Source organism: Passer domesticus, chromosome 1 (genome assembly GCF_036417665.1).
Source record: "Passer domesticus isolate bPasDom1 chromosome 1, bPasDom1.hap1, whole genome shotgun sequence".
Classification (NCBI taxonomy): Eukaryota; Metazoa; Chordata; class Aves; order Passeriformes; family Passeridae; genus Passer; species Passer domesticus.
The window spans coordinates 18,163,644-18,174,782 of record NC_087474.1 but is presented as its reverse complement, the minus strand read 5'-3'; the positions used below and the strand labels follow the sequence as shown (position 1 = coordinate 18,174,782).

Sequence of the window (11,139 nt, the reverse complement as noted above, 5' to 3'; positions counted from 1 at the left end):
TAAATATTACTTCTGTCTACACTGGAAAATATATTTATCATAATTTCAGACAGATTGTCATAAAAATACGTGCAAATATATCCTTAGCTGTTTAAATATCAAGTGGTTTATGTCCTTAGAGGTACCTTACAGAGAAATAAACCAAAAAGGCTGATTAAAGTACAAAACACTTGATATGAATCACTTCAAAGACTGCTCCAGATCACTCACTTAGTGGCACTTGTAAAGCAAATTTCACCTCTAGTACGATTTGGCTGCTAGGAATAATGGGAAAAATAATTCTTGAATGCTTTAAAAAGAAAGGAACAAAATTACAAGACTATTAATATTTTCATTAACTGGGAGAGATGCACTGAACTAATTATACAAATTATGTGCATTTTACACTAATTTTTAATCTAAATAATTGTGACTCTCCAGGGTGGTGCCTGACTCACTATAAACAGAGAATTAAGATCAGAGAGGCTTTTTTCCACTCTTTTGATTGCACAAATCACATACATTTTGAAAAAAATAAACAAGTAAACAAACAAAATGTGAAAAAAAATTATTTTGTGGTTTGGATAACAGATCTATGAAACATATCCCAGACAATCTGTTTTCCACAACAGCATTTTGGAAAAAAATATGAATTTCAGATGAAGGTTGCAATTTTTTTAAGGTTCCCTGTATATGTCAGCAACACACTGTTCAATAATACAGAGTTATTTGATAAAAAATCCGCTGTTACCCATAGCAAGTGCCAGTGTATTTATTTGGTTTTTTGAGTACACGGAAAATGACACTTCCATGTCATGGATGACCATCCATCCTTCCACGCTCCATTGCATCTAATCACTAAAAAAAGATAAATTTCCCAAATATGCAAGGATAATAACAAGAAAGCACAAAGAACCAGGCAGGCCATTCATTTTAAGGTAAAGCAAGAACTGAACAGGACACTCTGCCCCACAAACCCTACTATGTGTCACGTAATTGTGTCCCTACAGGAAAACCTAAGACAGAGAAGAAAACTCTTTTGCCTTATCCATCTTTTGCATGTAAATAAGATGTGGAAATCTGCTCACTCTCATTACAGTCTCTCAGGATTAGTGGTCTCTACAGTGAATCTCAATACCCAGAGACTGCAACATTTATGGACAAGGAAAATAAACAGAATCCTTTTGTTTTGGAAGAATCAGACTGATGCCAGCTTTACTCAGGTAGGATCCTTTATGTGAAATATTCATTTTGCATTTTGGAGTTTTAGAAAAAAAAATATTGTAACCAAAATCATTTGCCTTGCAACCTGTTCCAGAAAGCACTGCACTGCAGAAGACAAAACTCTTCTGAAATGCTGGTAGCCCAGACCAACTTTTCAAGATTAAACTGTATTCCAAAACCTGATATAATTAACCAAGAAGGTCAAAAAGCCTGCTAGGCAGCAATCCAACCCTTTGCTCATAATCTGCCTTGTCCCACCTGTTTGGGCTGGGATGGCAGGAGAAATCTTTGCTTACAGCTACAATGTGTACATGCCGACTCACAGGGGAAACGTGCATGGCTTAAATCAGCTTTGTTCTCCTCTGATACCAGGCCATCTGGGTACCAGCTGTCCTCTGGTGAAAAATGGAGCACACTGAATGTTTGCTGCAGGGCTTTTCACACATTTCTGTGCCTTGTCAGCAAACTTGTTCTAACGTCAGAGATTTAGCCACTCACTTTACCCCGTTCTCTTTCTTTCTTACCCATGTACATAGCCACACAAAGATCCTAACAGTCAGAAGAGACCATTGCAGGGAAGTTACGAAAGAGGTACCAGAATTTTTCACCTATTTCACTGTATGCTACCCATCATCACTGTGTCTAATTATCTTGCACTGTCTAAGGTATCCAGGTGATTTTGTGTGCTATTCAACATTTTTTCTGTTTCCATTGTCAAAATGCTGTTAAGGGTATCCTTGTATGTGTTTTTTTGTGTTGGCTTTTTGTTTTTACTTCCCATATTTCCTTTTCTGTTTGAGTGAATTTGCAATAAAAAGAACTGCCTGTGCTTAGAGGTTGAGAGCATCAATCTCATCATGTTAGAGAAGACCATTATGTGGCCACATAATGGGAACAGTAGGGTGCTTAATTCACCTATTCTGTTCTAAAATTTGTTTTAATAGATTTCTTTTTAATTTTTTTTCCCCAGCAGAGAATAATTTTATTCAGGTACTTGTAGACCTTGTCCTTATTTCTTGGTCATGACAGTTAGGACAGTTAAAAAATCGTACTGGTAAAGACCCTTTAAAATAACCAAGGTTTTTTGCACTGATAGCTCTGAGGAGTGAACGAGGACACTAAACAGTCACCAGGAGCCCAGCAATCACTATGGGAACTGGAGTATGGGGTAGCCTAAGCCATATTGTGTACCAGCAGGAAGAGCATTATACAGTAATCCCAACTGGAGCTGACAAATGGCTCCCTGTGACGAATGTGCTCATTCAGTACTTGCTGTGGATAGCTCTTTGCTTGAAAAGAAGGGTTGTTTCTTGAGAAGCTGGAGGTGAGAAAAGGCAATTTTAAACACTGTCATTTCCTGGTTGTCCCAGCTTAGCAAGGAGGCCAGCAAGATGCCATGCACTTTGATGAATGGGAGCTTCAGAGGACAACAAACAAGGTCACAGGTAGATTTCCAGTGCCTTCTCTCTCCATTTTAGTTCAGTTTAGTTGAAACAGTCACTGCTCAGCCAAAAGATGATTTCTTAGATCTTAGACACCTACTTTCTTTTCAAAGTAACTTTTTAGCTGCCTCACTACTGAGCATGCAAATAGCCAAAGGTTGACAGCATTTGTGGATGTTAAATTAATTGTAATTTATCTATTTGTAAACAAACCAATGCACTTTCTGGGACACGATATCCCTGCAAAAGATTTTCAAAGGTGGTACCAACCTCCAGCCTGGGGCACAGCCTCCAACTGCCAGCACCTTCCACCCAGGGGAAGCCCATTGAAACATTTAACAATGTGAAATTTATCAAAGCAGTTTTAAAAACTCATGAGAGAGGTTCACCATCATGAACTTAAAGATTTTGTCTCCAGCCCTGCCTGTAAGGAGGAGACATGCACAGCAAAAAAATTCGAAAACACAGACCCCATATGTTTATAGTAGGAAGCAAATATTTTCAGTAAAGAAGTCTCCAGGGAAGGCATACAAGGTGACCCGTCCTTGTCACAAGTCAAATCCATGGGTGTGCCCACAAGTCACGCACAGCTGTGCCATGACTGTGATTTCAGGTCAGGAAAATGCCACAGAAGAACAAAACAGCACTTTGATAAGGTCTGATGCCCACAGTGATGCTGTGTCAGCTACTTCAAACCAGTGAAGCCATGAAAAGAAGGCAGAGGGACTAAAGATGGAGACTTTCTCCTTTTATTGGAAAACACTCTGTCTCAAAAGAATGTTGTTCTAAAGGGATTCCTAGAAAAGGACTCTGTGAAGCAGAGAAACCCTGGACATAAGAAACGTTAGGAGAAAAAATTACTTGACGTTTCACTGTAAGTCTGTTTAGCTCTAGCATCAGAAAAGGTTTTCTCTGCCTTTTGATACCTTCCACACCAGCAGTCCAACCCTACCACTACCAAACATCACTCATGCAGTTCATGCTGGGGTCATTCATAGCCCTTTTGCTGCTACCAGCACTAGCAGCAGCCTGCTAAGCAGGTAGAGCCAGATCCACCAGTGCATGCTGCTGCTTTGTACCACTCCAGTGATGCAAAGCAGCTGTAAAGCAGGTTTAACAGGCTGTTAAAAAAGCTTTGCTATTCCTTTGTGTTGCTGATACAGTGCAAAGCTGCCAGACCAGCCCAAGGAATCTTATTCTCTGCTTTCTTTTTACAAAATAGTGGAAGTGTTAATCCTGATTTTGAATCCTGTGAAAATGTTTAGTAAAGTCCACTGGGAGGATCTTATACATTGACAGCTTTAAACTGAGTTCACTAACTCTTCTCTAGATAAACCATTCCTGTCAGTCTTCCTCAAAAGAGTGGACTGTTCCTTTTTAGTGGCCATTGAACTTTTTGCCATAATATACATTCATATATATCAACAACTGAAAAATTAAAATCCGCCCTCATTGATCACAATAATTTTTAATTTTATGATGACATAGAAAGGACAAAACCTTCCAGGCTTCCTACATCATGACATATGGTCTTTTCAAGCAGGACCATGGTACATAAATTATCAATCTGTACATTGATAATATTGCATACACAGAATACACATATAGTTACACACTAACCCAAAAGCAAGTATATATTGTGACAATGAAATTTAACTGTTTTTATTACAGACCAAGAAACAAGAGTTCAGACTTCTTATTAGAATCATGGTGAAGTGAAGTCCTGCTCTATGAATGCATAAATAGTACAAAAGCATCACAAGCAGCTGGATGTGGCAATAGCCATACTGGTTTTGGTTTGCTGTCAGCCACAGAAAACTGGCCTATCTGTAGCCCAGAGGGACACCTTGGCTCAATCAGATGTTCTGAACTCTAAACCAAGGGCTGAGAAGAGTCCTCTGTCCAAAGAATCCTGTTAAGATGGATGAAGTGCACATTTAAATACTGAAGGCTGTGTATCATCATCATTTATCAGAGGTCATTTCATCATATCATCATTTAGTAGAGGTCTTGCAAACCTCTGCTACAAAAACTCCTGTGAGATCCCACTAGAGAGCAAAATCTCTTTTCATTGCGAAGTTGTATTTGCATAATTATGAACATTCTCCTTCACCCCTTTCAAGTTTTAGCCATTCATTTTCAGCTTGACAGACAAACTACTAGATAAATCTATAAGGCATATTTTGTGGAAGAATTAATAGTCTACAATACATCTGTTAAATACGCTGTTATCAAAAGAAAAAGAAGACTTTGTTCTTCTGAAATCAAAATTCCGTAATTATTCAATGTCACTGAACAGTCATGGCAAAACTGTCCTAGAAAGCCCTAATCTGGCAATCAATTAAATATATATATCTTTATTAATTACCTATAACATCTACATACAGAACATTAGATCCTCCCATTTCAAGATTAAACCCAGCCACTCCAAACCCCTAGGAACCTGACACTAAGATTTAAATTAAGAGAGGCACAGCTTTTCCTATACTGCCTCTCCCACCTATGACTGGAATAACAGAATTTGCACTAGCCTCTTAAAATTACAATTTCTTATGGAGAGACTGAAATGCCTCAAAATACATTTCAAAATAACCTGGAAAACATCTAAGAAAATAAGTTCATATTTCAAAAAAAAAAAAAAAAAAAAAAAAACATAACAAACCCTTTATTATTCCTTTCCATTTTCTGTTCTCAACTTGGTCTTTTCAGAATAAGAAGATCCACATTCATAAAATGTACTTGAAAATCTAATTTCTGTCTGTGTGTCCAGCTTGCACTGAAACCAATTGGAAGTCAATGGAATTAGGTATCTTGTCTCCTTTCTGACTGTGGACTCATGTTTGAGAAATAACAGAACATTTGGGCACAGCATATTGAGAAAGAACAGAACAAGATGGAAAAACTGGTGAGGAACAACATGAGGTGGCACAACGAAGGGTGAATGCAGCTGGTGCTGAGCATGCCAAACAGCACAGCTCTCCAACACAGTGAGGAAAAAGAGCTAAGATTTTGGTCATCTTACTGTCATCAGCCATTCAGATTCCCATAATTATAGTTGATTTTTTTTTTCTTCTTCCTTCTCCAGTGAAGTTCTGTCATTTAGAGACAGTTATTCAATATCTCACCCATCTTGCTTCAGAAGGATTCTGAATAGAACTTGAATCAGTATGTTTTAAAAGTTTTATATCACTGAGTTTGGCCTTTGCTGCTGCCAAAAGAAGGGTTGCACTGGGCATAAGAGGTACAGGAAATACTGAAAGGAGCTATACAAATAATTTTGCAGTTTTGCTTAATTTTGTAGCACTGTTTAAACCCTGTAACAAATATAAGTTTAATATTTTTGCTTAGCTGTTTAAGTACTACTCTGCAATAGGAAACTGCTTGAGGACAAGCACAAGGGGCTGTGAAGCTGAGGGAAAACATAACCAGGATCCAGTTATAAAACCCCATACCCCTCCAGAACACTAAATCAAGGAACACCAGGAGGAACTGCTCAGGTAAGAGGGAGATGGGACAGTGCCTACCTGAAGAGGAATGCCAGGGCCTCATAACAATAAAAGACCGCTGAAATCAGCAGATGGGAACAGCAGATGGAAACACATGTTAAGAGCCACAACACAGAAAGAGCCCTCAAAAGGAGCTGTGGATACAGACAGAGGACAGTACTGAGGGGACAGGACTTGGAGGGGGAATTCATGGAGTCTCATAATGTAAAGGATATATAAACTTGTGAGAAAACTTTTGAGGTGGACACACCATGGAGGTATACTCCTTCATGGCCCTAGTGTAATAAAGGAATGCTTTCTTAACAGAAATGTTTAATGCTGCTAAGTCGATTTCTTTGACTCAATACTCAGGTAAGACACTTTGCGTAACTCCCAGAAGCACATGAAGTAAATCAATTTAGGGGAAACATCTTGTACTCAATCATACCATTGGAAAAATGGCATAAAAGGATGCATATAATCCCAGGAGGCACAGACCAAGTTTAGAACTAATACGATTCAACTCAGACATTCAAGCATAGGCATTTAGTGCCATGTGGTATGCTCTAGAATATATGATACCCCTGGAAGATACGACAGTGCTTGTGCCATACCTGTGTCCTTGCAATTTGACTGTTGAGGGCATCAGCTTCCTAGAAACTGTCAATGAGACCCTTATTAAAAATCCTTCTTCTTATCCTGAAGAAAAAGCTAGTCTTTACTTGTATATTTATTGATTGTAAACGAACTCAGTGGGAATGTTTCAAGTGTGGCTGTCCGTGTTGTAGATATTTAGCGTTATCTTATATGAAGTCCATCTAACAAAGTGTGAGCAACAAACGATGTGCTTTCCAAAAACAGGATAGCCACTACTTTTTCTGTTTTATATGGATTACCTGGTGTCTGAATTGTCTCTGCAGTTTTCTTTCATTTAGGATATTGCAGGGCCTTTCTTTTCAGCACGGCTTGTTTTAAAATTATGTTTCTTTAGAGCACTTCTCCTTTTGTTTCATTGGATGGGTATTTGTCAACAAACTTATCCAGAAGATTTGGAAAGCTATGCACACACATGCAGTGTGTTATTACAACTTCCCCTTCTTCCCCTAGAAAACCACACAAATCATCTTTTAATTTAAAAGTCTGAAAAAATAACAAATATTAGAAAACCAGTAAAATAGAAGTCACCCTTTTATGGCAGCGTTCAAATGTACAAACAATGCCTCCTCTTTAATAAACTGTCTTTTATTCCATTTCTTTTAAAGGAAATGAAGAATTAAGCAGTGAACTGAAGCAGTCCCCATTCTTCTCCACACTCCAGAAGAATTGACAATACCAACAGTTCATGTAAAGTGTGCTGTACTACACTGACATCTGCAAGGAGGCCATAATTCTTTGATGTTGTTTCCTTTTATGAAGCATCTTTCTTTTCCTTAGACTAACTACCCCCTCCACACACACATTGTTAAATGAAAATCTGGCAGCACAGGTTACCCTGAAGCATTCTACCCTGAAACTGAAGACAAGCTGGAAGATGCAAAGACTAGAGAACCTGAATTTTTCTCCTCAGTTGGCAGCTGCTTTTTGCTCCTTTTAGGCTCATCTTTGTGGAACATTACCAAGACAAAAGAACTAATGTCAATCTTTCACTGACCAGTACGTGAATATAATTCTCTTCAGAAACTCAGAAGTAAAATCTGGATCCCACAGAGCAGACACAGAGGAAATCTGTGCCAGGCAGAAGTTTAATTATCAAGCAGGATATTAAAATCCTGATATCAATGTTGTCAACATTTCAATAACAAGTATGGTTCCAAGAATCATTGCTGCTTGGAATGTATCTTTAATCACTTCTAATGTAATAATATCTCTTCAGCAATGCCTGTTAATATTGGTTAAGTCAGCAGCCATATTAAACAGCAGTACAGATGGATAATTTCTGCCTGAAAACAGCAGCTGAACCGATTATAATTTCTTGCCAAGTTTATGCAGGAGAACAACCTGCATTTCTGAATTCTATGCTTAAATTTCTTCTGATTATAAAACCAAAAAAGGAATTAAAATTTCTTGCAAAACTGCTGAATATGCTGCACCTGGGGATCTTGTGGAAAGCCTCCACCTTGCAGACTGACTTGCACATAGAAGGGCTTCTGCAGTTTAATTCAATTTAAGGCAAGATAGCATCCTAAGAAACCAAAAACAAAGTGATGGATCAGCTGCCCCAAATTGCCCCAGGCTGCTCTGTGCTCAGTCACATTCAATGAGATTAAAATCACACATCTCTAGTGCAAACACACCAAAGCCAGTCCTCCTGGCCCACTTCAGTTGATGGAGAACAAGTTAATGCTCATTAAACTCCAGGCTGACATTCTTCTCATCCTAAGGAAGACTTTCAAAATAGGTCAGAAAAACCTCATCCCACAACTCTCCTTTTTGCATTTACTATAAATAGACCCTTTTAGTGATCAACTCAGCTGAAGCTGATACTTGCATGGCTGATTCTTAGGACACAGTTTATTTATTTACGGCTGTAGATAAGACAGAGGATTTAAAAGACATTTGTGCCCCACTGGACTGGCAGCTGGAGGTCAGGTGGGAAACCCCAGTGTATGTGAGCTGTGTACAAGCACCTGAATCAAGTACTAAACTGAAGTAGAATGAATCTTATTTCTTCTTTCTTTCTCTGAAAGGACAGAGACCAAAGCCTCAATGTCCACTAACCATGCTATTTTGTTGCAATTCATGAATAAAATCATTTTGGTTGGAAAAGACCTTTAAGATCTTCAAGTCCAACCATTAACCCAGTGCTGCCAAGCTCGCTGCTAAACCATGTTCCTGTCACAGCTACATAGTCTTCTAAATTGCCCCAGGGATGGTGATTCAACCACTTCCCTGGGCAGCTTGTTCCAATGCTTTTGGTGAAGAAATTTTTGCTAATATCCAATCTGCCATGAACAGACAGTTTCTCCAGGAGGTGCTGTGGGAAACAGTGCCAAAGGCTTTGCTAAAGTCCAGTTAGACACATCCACAGCACTTCCCTCATCCACCAAGCAGAGTCACCTTGTCATAGGAGACCTTGTCAGGTCAGACAAGCAGGACCTGCTTTGCACAGACCCATGCTGTCTGGGCCTGATCCCCCAGTTGTCCTGCCATGTGATGGCACTTAAGATGATTTGCTCCAGGAGCCTCCCTAGCACCAAGACCAGACTGACAAGCCTGTAGTTCCCTAAAACATCCTTCCAAGCCCTTGTAGATGGGCATCACATTGTTTTTGCCTCCTGTCAACTGGAACCTTCCTGCTTAGCCAGGGCTGCTGGTAGATGATACAAAGGGGCTCAGGGAGCACTTCCACCTGCTCCCATAGACCCCTTGGGTGGATCCCATCCAGCTCCATGGAGTTACATATGTAACAGTAACAACATAGTAGTGACGACACTCCTTCCCTAAATCTCAGGGAATGCCCCAAACAAATTTTGCATGCAGGACCCAGATGTTTATCTCCCTTGTCCCTGCCCTCACAAGGACTGATGGGATGATGATGCAAGACGGCCTAATGGCTGTGCCCAACAGTTTTACAGCTGTTACTGTTTGTATTTTTTGTAAAGCACAGGTGACATTCCTTGTGCAGTGAAGCAGTTAAAATGACATTTTCAAAGTTATCTAACTGAAATATTTTCAGTGAGGGAAGAAAACAAGGGTAAGTTTTCACTACAGATCATAACAGTGTATAATCCAAAGGACTGAGCAAGAAAAAGCAGGAAAACCAGCACAGTTAGGAGAGACATCTATACCTAGTAGGCTTGTAAAGTGCTTTGAATTTAACAGATGCTTGAAGCTATTGCCTGGGATACAGACAAGTTGCTTTTCTACCAGGAGCCCCTTAGAAAAACACTACCTTCACTTTCCAGCTGGCATATTTAATTTTCCATTAAGAATCTGACCCAAAAGGTCAAGGTGTCTCATGTCCAAAGGAGATTCCTGAAATAGCTGGTAATGAGTTAATTCAGATCCTAGAAACATTTCAGACACAAAACTTTATGTAGGGGTAACCTGAAAAAACTATTCATTTAATAAAATTCTTATATTAAGATACCTTATAACAAATGGATGCTTTTACTCACATGACTTTTGTCTTTCCATTAATTTATACAGAATTCCTTATTCCAGCAAGATAAGAATGTAGATACACGGCACCTTACAAGTGAAGATTAGCTGGTTAATCAAAAAGTTACTATCTGTGTCACTGATTGTCCATCAAATACTCTGCTTTGTTATCAGCTCCATCTCCTTTTTACTAAAGGCAGAGGATGTACAAGTCACAATGCCTATCAATGATTTCAGAAGTATGCTTTGATCTTGTCAATAAAAATAAATATTAAATATCATCTCAGAGATACATCATGTAAGGGAGCAAACAAAAATTCGCTCTATAGAGTTAGGTACTTAAAGGTCTTGGATGAATTTTTTACTAACATGTTTGCTTTGGATCATGATCTAGATAAAAGTCATTATACATCTGTTTTATTTTACATTAAGCTGGCAAAGTTAACCATTCAGAGAGCAGCTTTTAAAATACATTTTTAAAAAGCCACAGTTCTGTTGAAGATAGTCTGTTATTTTAAAAACTTTACATATCTTTCTCTATTAACAGGGAACTTTGCATCCCTCCTAGTTTATTGGCCATATATGCAGAAAAAATATTGTCAGTGAAGAAAATGTTTGTCTATTTCCCCTAGCTTTAATCCCAATTCTGCAACTTTCTCGTTGCATGGCCTTGGGCAATCATTTGCCTTTAGTTTTATTTTGCCCATTGTAAAAGAAGAGCATTGCCATCTCACAAGAGCATACCCATCTACCTCATAAAGATGTTATATTGACTGACTGATAGCTACAAAGCACAAAGAACATATTAAGATGCTAAGCATTATTATTATACCTGACCATCACACAATACTCCATAAATTATCCAATTGCCTGAAAATAAATTCATTATTATTATTTTATCATGTTTA

At 38.6% G+C, this 11,139-nt stretch overlaps 1 long non-coding RNA gene across 1 annotated transcript; it reads left to right on the top strand.

Annotated features, from left to right (window-relative positions):
- The first annotated feature begins 2,260 nt into the window (after window positions 1–2,260).
- LOC135287184 (uncharacterized) lies at window positions 2,261–7,726 on the top strand. Its single transcript, XR_010351009.1, has 3 exons — window positions 2,261–2,648; window positions 5,994–6,142; window positions 7,393–7,726. It is a non-coding gene; the product is annotated as an uncharacterized LOC135287184 (long non-coding RNA).
- The last annotated feature ends 3,413 nt before the right edge of the window (window positions 7,727–11,139 follow it).